Source organism: Schistocerca cancellata, chromosome 10 (assembly GCF_023864275.1).
Source record: "Schistocerca cancellata isolate TAMUIC-IGC-003103 chromosome 10, iqSchCanc2.1, whole genome shotgun sequence".
NCBI classification, from domain to species: domain Eukaryota; kingdom Metazoa; phylum Arthropoda; class Insecta; order Orthoptera; family Acrididae; genus Schistocerca; species Schistocerca cancellata.
In genome coordinates this window covers 118,892,373-118,906,990 of record NC_064635.1, presented here as the reverse complement: position 1 = coordinate 118,906,990, position 14,618 = coordinate 118,892,373, and positions in this window count along the sequence as shown.

Genomic DNA, 14,618 nt, shown 5'->3' with positions numbered 1-14,618 from the left:
AAAACGAGGATAATGGAATGTAGTCAAATTAAGTCGGGTGATGCTGAGGGAATTAGATTAGGAAATGATACACTTAAAGTAGTAAAGGAGTTTTGATATTTAGGGAGTAAAATAACCGATGATGGTCGAAGTAGAGAGGATATAAAATGTAGACTGGCAATGGCAAGGAAAGCGTTTCTCAAGAAGAGAAATTTGTTAACATCGAATATAGATTTAGGTGTCAGGAAGTCGTTTCTGAAAGTATTTGTATGGAGTGTAGCCATGTATGGAAGTGAGACATGGACGATAACTAGTTTGGACAAGAAGAGAATAGAAGCTTTCGAAATGTGGTGCTACAGAAGAATGCTGAAGATAAGATGGGTAGATCACGTAACTAATGAGGAGGTATTGAATAGGATTGGGGAGAAGAGAAGTTTGTGGCACAACTTGACTAGAAGAAGGGATCGGTTGGTAGGACATGTTCTGAGGCATCGAGGGATCACAAATTTAGCATTGGAGGGCAGCGTGGAGGGTAAAAATCGTAGAGGGAGACCAAGAGATCAATACACTAAGCAGGTTCAGAAGGATGTAGGTTGCAGTAGGTACTGGGAGATGAAGAAGCTTGCACAGGATAGAGTGGCATGGAGAGCTGCATCAAACCAGTCTCAGGACTGAAGACCACAACAACAAACATGCAGATGACGTAACTCTGACTACAGAGAATGAAGATAACTTCAGAAGAGGGTCTATAAGTTGCAGCAAGATAGCGTCAAACTACAACCTGAGATTATCAACAAATTAAACGAAAGTGATGGCATTTCAGAGCAGACCAGTAAGGCCTAAAATAATCTTGAATAATAAAATGTTGGGCACGTACAACATTTTAAATATGAAGGATCCGACATCATTTACGAATATAAACAAGAAGTGGACCAAAAATTAAATAAATTTACTTCCATATGTGAAATCATCATAAAACGTATGCGGAATAAAGCCAGGAAAGAAACAAACCTGAAGTTTTGTAGAATAATAGCAGTACCAAGCCTTACTTATGGACGTGAAGGATGAGCAAAAAAATGTTCAAATGTGTGTGAAATCTTATGGGACTTAACTGCTAAGGTCATCAGTCCCTAAGCTTACACACTACTTAACCTAAATTATTCTAAGGACAAACACACACACCCATGCCCGAAGGAGGACTCGAACCTCCGCCGGGACCAGCCGCACAGTCCATGACTGCAGCGCCCAAGACCGCTCGGCTAATCCCGCGCGGCACGGATGAGCAACAACAAGACACCAAGAAAGTAGAATAAAGACTAAAGAGGTAAGATTCCTAAGAAGAGTGCAAGTATGTACATGGGAAGATCGAAAAGAAATGAAGATATATAAGGAGAGTACAGTCCTGGTTATGTAAGGAGTAAAAAAGAAGTGAATGGACTGATGGAAATGAGGTCAAGATCCATAGACACCGCTCGAGGTCACAGGACCAGAAGAGACGGATTGGAAAACCCCCAAAAGAAACCGCTCGATGACGTGAAGGTGTTGACTGGAGCACAGTGGTACTAGGTGGCTCAGAAGCCAAGACAATGGAAACGTACGCGAGAGGCCTATATACAGTAATGGATTGAGATAGACTGAAGAAAAAGGCCACAGCGGCCAGAAGAAAAATAAGAACTCAAACTGAGGGCTGATGTTATATAGAAATACCGAAAAATACATATATGACCATTCAACTATGGGCGATTCAATTAACTAAAGTGAAATTTTTGTGCTCTGAGAGTTTCAAAGTCAACTTTTTCGAGTAAAATGAAACTGATGTAGGAGCGCTGGCAGTTTGAACAAAATCGAAGAGGCGCAGTAGACAAGGTCCCCTTGTCAGTGACTTGCAGCTGGTCCAGCTACCTTGGTTATGTACGGTTGTTCTCAGTGTTAGCAAGCGGGCCACAATGGTGGGACCCTGTTAACTGTCGCGACAGCAGGGCGGAAAAGTCCTTGGTGTGTGTGTGTGTGTGTGTGTGTGTGTGTGTGTGGGAGGGGGGGGGGAGGGGGAGGCCGTAGGCAGCTGCGGAACCGGGACACGGCGGCGGCCCGGGACTACAACTTTACAGCTGGGAGGATCCTCCGTTGCGCCTCTTATAAAGGTGCTGGCGTCTCCAAGGCGTCTGCCAGAAGACAAGCCACGGTTACCAGCACTGCTCCAGGCGCCGAAATGGTAAGCAGCCGAACCATCATCAGTCTAGATCGTAAGGAGGAGCTACACTCATGCTCGTAAACTGAGGAGAATTGCCGAATGTGGTGCCACTCAACGTGGCACTACACAAAACTGGCGCTAACAGCATAGGCACATAGGGAACACACACGACACAGATCTGTAAGTCCACGGCATTGGTGATAAGTTGAGAAAACCGCCCCGAACCACATGTGCTGCAAAACGCCACTGTCTCCTGCGCATGTCCCCGACATCAATATGGGATATGATCACCATGCACACGTACACAGGCCGCACAACGGGTTGGCATACTCTGGATCAGGTGGTCGAGCAGCTGCTGTGGTGCAGCCTCCCATTCTTGCACCAGTGCCTGTCGGAGCTCCTGAAGTGTTTGAAGACTTGCAGCGATACGTTGACCGAGAGCATTCCAGACGTGCTCGATGGGGTTTAGGTCTGGAGAGCAGGCATGCCACTCCATTCGTTGCAATCATAAGGTTATTCTCGATTAAGTACGTCAACATGCGTACCCATTTCTCACCATTTGCGGAAAGTTTTAATTTTCTGCTTTAACATGAAGAAGCCTGCGGCTGTGGCTCTTACAATGCTGGGTAAGACCAGTGGTGAGGCAACTGTTAGTGGAAGAGCGTGCACAGAATGTTTTCAACGCCTTAAGAACGGTGAGTTTGATGTCGAAGATCGGCATGGCGGTGGAAGACAGAACGTTTTCGTAGCTACTCAAACAGACGAAGACAGTCACAGGACACAATTATCGAAAGCAACTGATGCCTTTGAGCCCAGCACTGAAACAAAAACGGCCACAATACAACGATAGACACGTAAAGGTAATTTTGCAGCAGGTCAGTGCTCGACCCCATGTCGAAAAACGCGTCAAAATGTACACGGAAACGTTGAAATGAGAAGTGCTACTCCTCCCGCCGTATTCTCCACACGCTGCTCTCTCTGATTGCCACTTTTTTCGATCAGTAGCATACAGTCTGGCTGTCCAGCACTTCCAATCTTATGAACAAGGGCAAAATTGAATCGATTCATAGATCCCCACAAAACACGCCCAGTTCTTCCGCCAAGAGATTCGTATGCTATCCGAAAGATGGGAGAATGTAGCGGTCAGCGATGGGCAATACTATGAATCATAATTTTTTTGTTAGTTTTCACAATAAAGCCCCGAACTTGGAGAAAAAACGGCGGAAGCCCTTTTGGGTGTTTCATTTTTTATTTTATTTTTTATTTATTTGTTTTGTCAAGCAGTGTTGTGTGTGAGTTCTTGCTTCCTAGAAAGCTGAATTCTTGTACGGTTTCTGTTTTGAAATTAACAGCTACTCTCCTTTCAGCCAGTGTTAATACTATACATATGGTTTTGGATAGGGTCGGCTTTTTCCAAAACACAATTTTTTTTAACCCAAACATGTTTCACTGCAGTTGCAGCATCTTCAGTGGACTTTTGTGACTGTTAAAGATAAAGAATGTTCTTCATTGTTTGTATACATGTAACTACTAGTTTTAAATCGTAATTACAGATTTTTGAAAAACACAAAAAATTATGATTTCATACCTTTTTACCACACGGTGATGTATTGTGTTTCTACAGTGACTGTTTTGTTCCACAGTTTGTCATCTGCAACCACTTACACCTTAAAGTAGATAAATTGTTTAAGTCAAAATTACGATTTGAAAATTGTTATTTCTATGCCTGAAATTAATTAATTCTGTGTGTATGCGTGTGTGTTTCACTTACGTTTTCTTTTCCTCATCTTCATCACTGTCAAACACTATTTACTGAACTGTCACTGTCACTGTCTACCAGCCGTAAAAACACATGGCTGACGGTATTTTTCATTATTATTATTATTATTATTATTGTTATTATTACTATAAGTACTTTTTTCTGTATGTGCGTGTTGTATGTGAAAAGGGAGAAGTGTATTATTATTATTATTATTATTATTATTATTATTATTATTACTACTACTACTACTACTTCTACTACTACTACTACAAGTAATTTTTTTCTGTATGTGCGTGTTGTATGTGAAAAGGGGGAGGGGGAGGGAGAGAGAGAGAGAGAGAGAGAGAGAGAGAGAGAGAAACAGTAGGTTTGAGGATTGTTAATTTGTGTGTGGAGGGGGGGGGGATAACTCTATAGGTTGCTGTTGCCTAATAATTCTTTGAGGGCAGAGAACAGAGTTCCATTGCAGAGAGCTGTGTATTCATTTATTACAATACTCGTAACTTACGTCTTTGCTTTGTTGATTCTCAAACCAAAGATTACGCCAAGTGTTCCCAGACAGTGTTCAGTAGGAGTTCTAAATCTACATTACTATCCACTTGGCACACAAACTAGACGACAGAGATTATTTCCAGTTCGCTGCTTTACTTTACTAGACAAATTTGTGCCATATTGTTAATGCAAAGGCGCGCTGCTTGCAGGAGCGGACGTTCTCCCGTTTTCAGCTGGTGGTGGTGATTCTCATCCTGACGACGAGCGGCGGTATGGCGGCGAAACGGCGCGTGCTGACGCCGACGTTCCAGGAGGTGTGGGAGGAGCCGGCTCCGGAGCTGGCGGCCGAGCTTCGAACCCCGCCGCTGTTCAGCAGCCGCCGCGCTGAGGAAATAGCCGGTGAGTGGCGCAGAGGGTTGAGCTTCTCCTGTCTGCTCGTATCCATCGGGCGCATTTTGAGAGCGAGTCAAAAGGGCTCTGCTGGCAAAGAGACCGTCCCTACCATCACATTATTTATTTATACGTTTATCGTAGCTGTACACCGTAATTTTTTTTTTATTATGAATTTGGCCAGCTATGGACCGCACACAACTTAAGACTTATGGTGTTTCTTTTTCTTCCGTTCTTCCCAGTACTTCTTCATTTTCTCGCCAACTGCTCGTCTCTGCTCATCTGTCCATACTCTCTTGGGTCGAGGTTCTGGCGCATCTTTTTCATTGTTTGCGTTTTCTATAAGTAGCCTAAAGTTATTCCTGTCACGTATTATTTCTTCTGTAACACCTATTTTGTTGGCGTCTTTGTTTACTGCTTCTATCCATCCTACAGTGTTTTTCAGCTTACTAACGTAATTAAAAATTTTCTTTGTAATCCGTGTTTCTTCCATTCTTTTTAAATGTCCATAAAATTTTAGCCGTCTCTTCCTCATTGTATCTGTGATCTTTTCTGTATTTTTGTATAGGTCTTCATTTCTCCTTTTAATCCACCTATTTTCCTTGTTTTTCTCAGGACCTAGAATTTTTCTTAATATTTTTCTCTCTCTTTTTTCTAGTTCTCTTAATTCGCCTTTCTTATTCAATGTTAGGCACTCTGATCCATATGTTGCTTCTGTTCTAATAACTGAATTATAATGTTTAATATTTGCTTGTATGGATATTGATTTCTTATTGTAGTAGTTTTGTGTTAATTTATATGCAAATTCCAACTTTTTTATTCTTTCTTTATTTGTTGTGTTATCCAGTCCATTGGCTTGGATCCACTCCCCCCGATATTTGAATCTATCAACTCTTTTAATTTTTCCATACTTTGTTTTCATAAACTTTTCTGTATTATGTTTGTGTTCTATATACTCGGTTTTTTCGTAGGATATTTTTAGCCCAGTCTTTTCAGCAATCTCGTGTAACATATCAAGCATAACTGTTGCGTAATAGATATAAACTCACATAACAACAACGTTAGCATATTTCATATGCACATGTGCATATTGTGTGCCAAACTTAGTAACAAATTAACATCGACGCATTGGATATATTCAGTCGTCTCATCTGCTGCTGCAAGAAAATCGGTGATTTGGATATTCTTTCACTGTGTGACAGGTTGTTTGCTTTTCGGCTACCCACTCACATTTTGGATATGATATTTGATATGTAAGGGTCGTCTGGGTACAATGGTTGGCACACGTCGTATTAGGTTTAGGTGCTCCAGTGAAACGTGCACGGCTCGTGTTCATGCCATTTATTGTCTGTCATCTTCTATCACGATACTGCCGCCTCGTTTTCTTATTCCATTTTCTGGCGTCACTAACCTCCTGTCTTACTTGCACATGAGTGGCAGCAGCAGTGCGTATCGATAAGTGCACTGTCATGCCATCTCTGGAGCGACCGATAGTATTTCCGGGTCGTCGTGTGTCTGGCAGTGAGTGGGAGACGCGCCAGCAGTGCAGTCAGGGACGGACCAGCAGCCCATTCGGTCGGTTGGCGTGGAGCAGCAAGCAAGCCCCCGTCGCGCGTGGTCAGGCTGGTGGAGCAGCTGGCGGCGTGCACGCGGGGTCGGAGTGTGAGGTGCTGCTTGCGAGTGCTACCAAGTTCGTCGCCCGCCGGTCCTGGACATGAAAGTTGAGTCCTTACTCAACTCACTATCGAGCCTCAACTGTTTACATTTGTTCATTTGATCCTGGTTGTCGCTTTTGGGACATTCCCGCGAGCAACAACGTGTGTGTATTTAAGTCATCTAAGATTCCAGCCGTCTTCCTGTGAAATTTAACCTAGTTTGTTACCTGCTATGGAAGCTGACCAGCGGTATCTTCTGCCTTGTGGCCGTTGATGTTCCGGTTACCTGCCCTGGTCGTTGGCGTAATTTTAGGCAGTGTATTTTCCTCGTCGTGTTGATGCTGTCCAGCACGGCGAGTAGTTCGACAGCTGAGGTGTTGTTGGTCGGTGTGGGCGCCAATATTCTGTGTGTCATGTATTGAAATCTTGTGGTTTTGCTGGTTGCGTGGAGCGGAACTGATTTGGTTGGTTGGTCGGTCGGCTGTCTGTCTGTCTGTCGGTTGGGTTGCCTCTAGATTAAGAAGTTATTTTTAACCGTCATCGTAGGATGACGGTTAAAAACGCTACGAGCACGTCTCCGCTCGTAAATTGGACTGGGACACGACGAGGTAAAGAGAAAGTGCGAAGTAAGGAATTTTCTGCAGCAGTAAGGATAACGTTTGTGAGCTATTCCACTCGTTCATCACAAATGGGGAAATCTTGTTCCTCGAAGGTTGCCAGGGAGGAATAAAGCTGCCATTTGGGCGTGCACGTGGATGGGGTAGGTCAGCAAACGGGTAGCACACGGGAAATGGTCGCTCGAGTAGGTGTCAGAAAGAACGGACCACTCACGACGATGGGCAAGCTGGGAAGTTCACAAGGAGAGGGCCAAATGGGCATAGATGTGCGAGGAGTCGGAAAGGAAAGTGGGTGCTCCAGTGCTAAGGCAGAAGAGGTTAAGTTGGTTAAGAAGGTCAGCCAAGAGGGCACCTCTCTGACAGGTCCTGGGAGAATCCCCAAAGGGGATGATGCCCATTAAAGTCACCGAGTAGCAAAAATGGGGGAGGCAGCTGCCCAATAAGCTGAAGGAAGTCTGCCCTGGTGACACTGAATGATGGAGGGACATAAATGGTACAGAGAGAAAAAAAATCAGGTGGGGAAGGAAAAGGCGAACTGCAACAGGTTGAAGATAGGTAGTCAGGGAGATGACTATGAATGTAATCCCGTATGAGAAGCATGATGCCCCCATGAGATGAAATGCCGACCTCAGAATCGGAGAGAAATGTGAAAGCTCAAAGCGGTCGTGAGGGCGCGATTTCATTTCCTGAAGGCAGAGTACAAGGGGACGCTGCGATGGTTACCGCAACAGGGCAGGCAACCGTAAATCCTCTTTTGGGACCGAAGGCCGGAACGTTCCATTGGAGGATAGGCACGATGAGGAGGAGATGTAGGGGTGTCACCTCGACGGCTGCCGAGAGACAGCCTGTAAAGAGTCGCTACTACAGGGCACAGAAGCAGGAGGATCCTGCTCCATGGGGTCCACAGAAGCGTCGGCTTGCTTGTGCGGTCAGTCTGTGGAGTCCAACGTTGAAAAACGGTTGGTTGTGTGCACTGACGTCACAGAGGCCAGACGGGCTGACGTATCACAGGGCGACACCGTCGAAGAGGATGAGTTGGCGAAGGAGAAGACCGTTTGCCTTTGGTGGACTTCTTCGAGCCTTTCTGGTTAGAAGAAGACTCGGGTGTTGTTTGGCTGGAGGGATGGACGAAGCCTTCACGGGAGTACTGCTTCTGTCTTTTCCGGCCCACCGGTTGTGTAGCTGGTGGCTTCGCCCCTTGAGGCGAGAGTTTGACGGCTTGTTGCACAGCTGGACGGGAGGATGGCGTTGCTACCTTGACACTGGGCAATTTCACAACCTCAGAGCTGAATTGGAGGTCGCATGTCTGCATGGCCATGTCCTACAAGGAGCGAGGGGTAACAAGAACTATAGGTGCCAGATGGGAGAATGCAGGGTTTGCGACTAGCCAGTAACTTGCAAGCGACTGGGTAAGGCACTTTTTCCTTTAGCCAGATCTCTTGGACAGCCCGCTCATCGAGATACACGGGACAACCCCGGGAGGCGGCGGCATGGTCACCATTGCAGTTGATACAGCGGGGAGGAAGAGGCGGGCAATCGCCCTCGTGCAAATCCCTAATGATCTTGTGGAAATAATTTAGTTTCGTGATTGAAACAGAATCGAATTGTTTAATTTTTAGCCCTCAGAAAATTTCATTTTACCCCTCAGGGGATAATTATGCCCTGGTTGGCAACCACTGTGCTAGACTGACCAAAAAACGGTATACAGGAGCCGTGTTGAAAGGTCATTCCGCACCCACATTATTCCCCGCATCTTCCGTCCTCAGATTTTCACCTTTTCCGCTCTCTTCCTTCGACGAACTTCCTTACCGGATGGAAAATGCGCTCCGAATATCGCTCGACCTGAAAACTACGTGATTTCTACATTCGCGGGATCGAAAAGATACCCTAGCGTTGGCAGACTGCTGTAAATAATGACGGTGAATATACCGTTGATGACTAAAGTCTCTGTTATGTGTATCTGTTGTGTTTGTTAAACTTACGGAGAAACGCTACGAACTTGTGCACCAACCGTTATGACGTCAGACGCGAAATCATTACGTCACAGGACGAAACAGACATCCGATACCGGCAGGTTCAGTTGGCCTGAGGTCAGGGAAGCTTCAACGCTGTAGTTCAATTCTTTTATCTTGGCGGCTCGCACATGCCAGCCCAGACGCGGGAGATTGCTGTGTTGCCCGTTGTAGGCGCTAAGAGAAGCAGCGCCATAGTATAGTATAGTATAGTTCGCAAACTTACGTTTAGGGGGTAGCGCGCAGTTTATGAAGTAAAGCTACCACGGCCGCATTAACCCTTTCGCTGCTACAGAGACGTGCTCCCCCCATTCCGCGCTGTGCGCGATTTTGTCATCACCGCACTGCTCGCCTGTGCAGACACATGGTGTTCCGACTGCTTCGACACACTCATCATTCGATTTCACAAAAACTATTTGGCCCAACAATTTGATTTTTACACATCTTCTCGACTGATACCTTCCCCCCATAAATGACTTGATTTTGTTTCGATGTTCAACGCAGTTATTGTGCAGCATTAAATGTAGTAAACCATTGCACGAAATTTTGAAGAGTTTGCAGAGGTAAAAGTCACAGTGTATACTTTCCGTATGGTCGATTTTAGTTGCCACTAGAAATTTCAAAAAATTACATTCAAACGAATAAAATTCATGAAGTAAGACTCTTCGATATTGTTTTTAAATAAGGAAAATAATAGGCACCAAATAAAGTTTGAACTCTGAACCTTTTGCTTAGCAGCCAAACACCTTAACCATTACGCTAACACAACTCAGGTGTTAACACTACTCCTGGAGGACTCTAAAATATCACGCAAAAACACTGTTGGTATGACTATGAATTACGTTTCTTCGAAGTGCAATAGGAAATAAACAATTACCGCTGTTCTTTATTGCGAAAAAGCGGTTCGTGAGAATGATACAAACATCTTTCCTTGCTATTGCCTGAATTAGGAGGCTTATTGCTTGTTTGGTTTAATTAATCGATAGAATATGAAGCAATTGGTATAAAGAATTCTTTTTCCGAACTTTCTTTTATAGAAAGTCTGCTATCAAGACACTGCTTTTGTTCAGTTGCTTTATTTATGACTGAACATTTCTAAAACTGAAAATACTCGTCCGTGCTCTGCACTGCAGTCGAGCTCTGGCAACGTCGTTCTCTGTTCATTGGCTGACTGTGTTTTTGACGTCAGATGCGCAGAACGAACCTAAACTCGGCCGCCGTCGTAAATGACGCGCACTTTAGCTTGACCCGCAGCACACTGACCGACTGTTGCAGGCCGCTTGGTGGAGCTGTACCGCGAGGCGCCGCTGCGGGAGGAGGCGCGCAGACGGGCGCCGGTACAGCCGCCGCAGATGCCGCCAGACCACGTGCAGCACCACGTGCAGACGGTGCACACCGTCACCGTCACACGCCACGTGCCCGTGCCCGTGCCCGTGCCCGTGCGGCCGCTCTTCTACTGAAGACGGCGCCGCCAGAAGCGGCCGAAACGACGGCCGAGCTACACTGGAGGAACCGAAGAGCGGCGGGAGGACAAATGGCGCTACGTGCTCTCCATCGGAGCTACCTTACAGTTACACTTTCTTTTTTTCACTTGCTGCTTACTTTTTCCGACCCACCACCTGATTCCTTACGGTGGGTCATTTATTGCGTCTTGGCCGTTGTGCTCGGTTTATGGTACCTGAGTGGATCTGAATTGCAGTTTCTAACAACTCTACCACAACAAAAGTCAAAAATTAATTATGATTGTAGTGTTCCTCAAGCTGCTAAATATTGCATTTTTGGGCAACAACAAAGTTATATTATGTAGCAGGTGTCATTAGAGCACAGTTAATAAAGTCATTATTGAAATAATGGATAAACTAGGCACTCATCTTTTGGTGTTTCCCACGCTGGTCTCGTTGTGAACTCATGGCTCAATCGTCGAAAATCTAGGTAGTGATGATTCCAAGCTCAGATGCAAAGAGGCCTAGATGTCACTCTGCGATATTCAAAAGTTTTATAGATGTGTTTCATAAACCATTCTTGAAGATTAAACTCTTGCAAGTTAGGACAATGGTGATGCAAAAAATAATCAGCTCTCCGAATTTAAGTTACACTTCTTTTTTATTACTTTTGTTGCAATATCACGTAACTCGTTCAAAAACATCACTTCACAATATAAAACATACTTGAAAATATCTTCTTCACTGTTAAAGTTCACATTTCATAAACTGACTACAATTGGCGTCTTTTTAACATGACGACCAAGACTTGACTCTCCAATAATCGCTTACACACCCAAAAATCACAGTTACAAGTACGTCAAAGATCATAGTGACAAAAGAAAGAATACACATAAGAATAATATCATTGCAATATAAACATATCGATGTATCAAAGTATCTGTACATTAATGAAATCAAATCTGAATGTCACAGAAATATGTTAACTATTTTACAGAAACACAGTAGAATATTGCTGGTATCGAGAGGTTGAGGTGAGGTGCCGTAATGGTTACGTAATTCAAGTACCATTACAAGTTCCACCCTCCGCCCACATCCGATCATACCGTTGCCCATGTCCTGCCACCTGCAGGCGCACTTTCTGTTCATTTCTGTCCTTTTTCTTAGCAGCGTTGTACATTATCAAAATATCATACACGAATTAGAAATGGAAATATAAATATGTTGTTGAATTTAAAAGGGCGCAGCCCCGAATCCTCCCGAAATCAGGTAGATAAGCAGGTAACAGGACCGAATCCTCCCAAACTGACACATTGTACGTTGTGTTATAGACAGTAATATAATTATCTCCGACATGTTCCTTATCTCCTTCCCCTACCCCTCTCATGTTTTAAACCAAAAATATTGATTCACTTACGCACGCTTTGCGCGTGACCTTGAGCGGGACTTAGTCACTGGCGCTGTGCTGGCCGGGCTTTATCTCAATAAGATAAAAGATAAAACTTTTAAACATACAATAAACGCGAAAAATTTTTACTTCTACTGTAACTTCATATGCTTTCCTTTGCCTGCTTGGAGTATTCATTACGTTTAGAACTGCTACGTGCTTCAAACGGGACGATTTGGTCCCATCGTTTTTCAAACCCTTGCGAGCTTGGGAGAATTCGTTACCATTTTTATGACCGCAGGAGGATTCGGGGCTGAACAAAAAGTAACACAGGAAAGAGTTAAAGATGTTAGTCCCGGCACCTGGATATTTCAGGGTGAATACCTCGCTATTTTCTTCGAGCCATTGAGTCCCAGACATTTTCCATGCTGGTAAGTACGGTGGTCGTTACACTATATTCCTTCGTCGTAACTTTTGTATCTACATACAAGTTTATAGTGCCCGTTGCCGTAGTCAATTTCCGACAATACGGCGGGAATTTTAAGGTTAATTTATACCAAAATACCCCTAGTTACTTATCTAGTTACTATTTACGTGTTTATTGTACCCGTTGGCTTTGGCAATCTGCGACAATGCGCGGGAACTTTACTACCTACCTTAGCCTAACGTGCAGTACGAAGTGTTCATGATTACAACATGTTATTGCTAAGTATACCTACAGTTAAATTCATGTCTAGGTCGAGTAGCAGTCTGAGCGAGGTGGTGCAGTGGCTAGCACACTGTACTCGCATTCGGGAGGACGACGGTTCAATCCCGTGTCCGGTCATCCTGATTTAGGTTTTCCGTCATTTCCTTAAATCGCTCCAGGCAAATGGCGGGATGGTTCCTCCGAAAGTTCACGAACACTTCCTTTCCTAATCCGATGAGACCAATGACCCCGCTGTCTGGTCTCCTCCCGCAAAATAACACAACCCAACTCGAGTACCAGTCTAGTTACTAAATGTCGTCAGCACTGTCTGCCTATTGCTCTCTGCGTCGTTTTCCGTGTCCTGATCCACGCTGTGGAGCCTGTTATCCTGCTACATATTGTCTTGTCTTCTGTTGTGGTCGTGTGCGTCGGTATTTGTCGTGTTTTGCCTTTGAAATCTGGCCTCTTAGTGCATTTAAATGTGTCTATTCTGTTTCGTTTCGTAGCGCTTCGTACAGTTGGCGCCCTATGCGAACGTTGTTCGCTTGTATTATGCCACTGACGTGTCTGTACTTTCCTCAGAGTAGGACTGTCCGTTTGGGAGGCAGGCTGCATCGACAGATCAGGCATGGAGATGCGTCACGAACACAGGATAAATGTTGCAATGCCTAGGCGCGCCGTCACAAGAGCAACAGCACAGCGAATGCATAGTAAAAGTTTTTGTTATTGTAGACTGCAACCTCAGGCCACATAAGTGGTATTATTACCAATTTTGAGCTATTGCAAAGTCCTCGTCAGATGACCTGTTTCAAAGAAAAGAAAAAGGGCATACTAAAGTACTGGGAAACGAAATTAACTTCTCTAGGCAAGCATTTATTATTAAAACAGCTTAATTTTATTTCAAAAATTTAAGTATTTACCAAATTCAACAATATTTGTTTCTCAGCGCGGTCTAAGACGCCTTGTCAAGGTCCGCTCGGCTCCTCCCCCCCGTCAGAGGTTCAAGTCTTCCCTCGGGCATGTGTGTGTGTGTGTGTGTGTGTGTGTGTGTGTGTGTGTGTTTTTCTGTGTTTTGTCCTTAGCGGAAGTTAGTTTAAGTTAGATTAAGTAGTGTGTAAGCCTAGGGACCGATAATCTCAGCAGTATGGTCCCATAGGAGCTTACCACAAATTTCAAAAATATTTGGTTCTCATCATATTATTCTTGCCGAAAAGTTACTTTTCCGAATCTCAATCGTTTCTCGCATATTTACAGTATGAATTATTAGATTTGCCAGGTAATATATAAAAAACCGCTTTGATTCGGAGCGCCTCTTCAACTCTGAAAGGCTGCCTCCGAAAATTGTATTACTTACTGTGAATATATCATGTTGTATGTACTTAATGTATCTCATGTAAGCAGCGAAACATTATATTTCTTGCGACCGCTTGTGAACCGCTACAAGGCACGTGTTGTACTTTACGTATACATTATGTACTGTGACTCTGCTAATAAAATGACTGTACAAATACCTTTAAAAAAGGGCAAAGAAACCTAGCATTTATACTCTTTCCCTCATTTTCCTCCACATTCATTTTCCTCTTGTTATTCTTTCATTTCACTCGTATACTTTTCATACAAAGTAGAAGATTAATTCTAAATAAAGCATTTTACTTCTTTATTTATGCATTTATTTCATCTGGCCTTCAGGCCCCCTCTTACTACCAACCAGACTTCCTCAGCGAGTAAACGTTAAAATTTGTATGGTACATGAGACATATATAATAATAATAATGACTATGTGGAATTTAAGAAATGTTAGTCTCACTAATATTAAGCAATTTTCTTACTACATTCTTGTCCAACACGAGTAATGACATCTAACAGAAATGGTACGGTACATCGAAAATGTTAAAGAGACACAGATAAGATACGAGTGTGGGTGTTACCAGACTAATGAATTATTAAACAGAAAACAGATAAGTGAATTGTAAAGCGATAATTATGTTGCCTACTAATTTGTC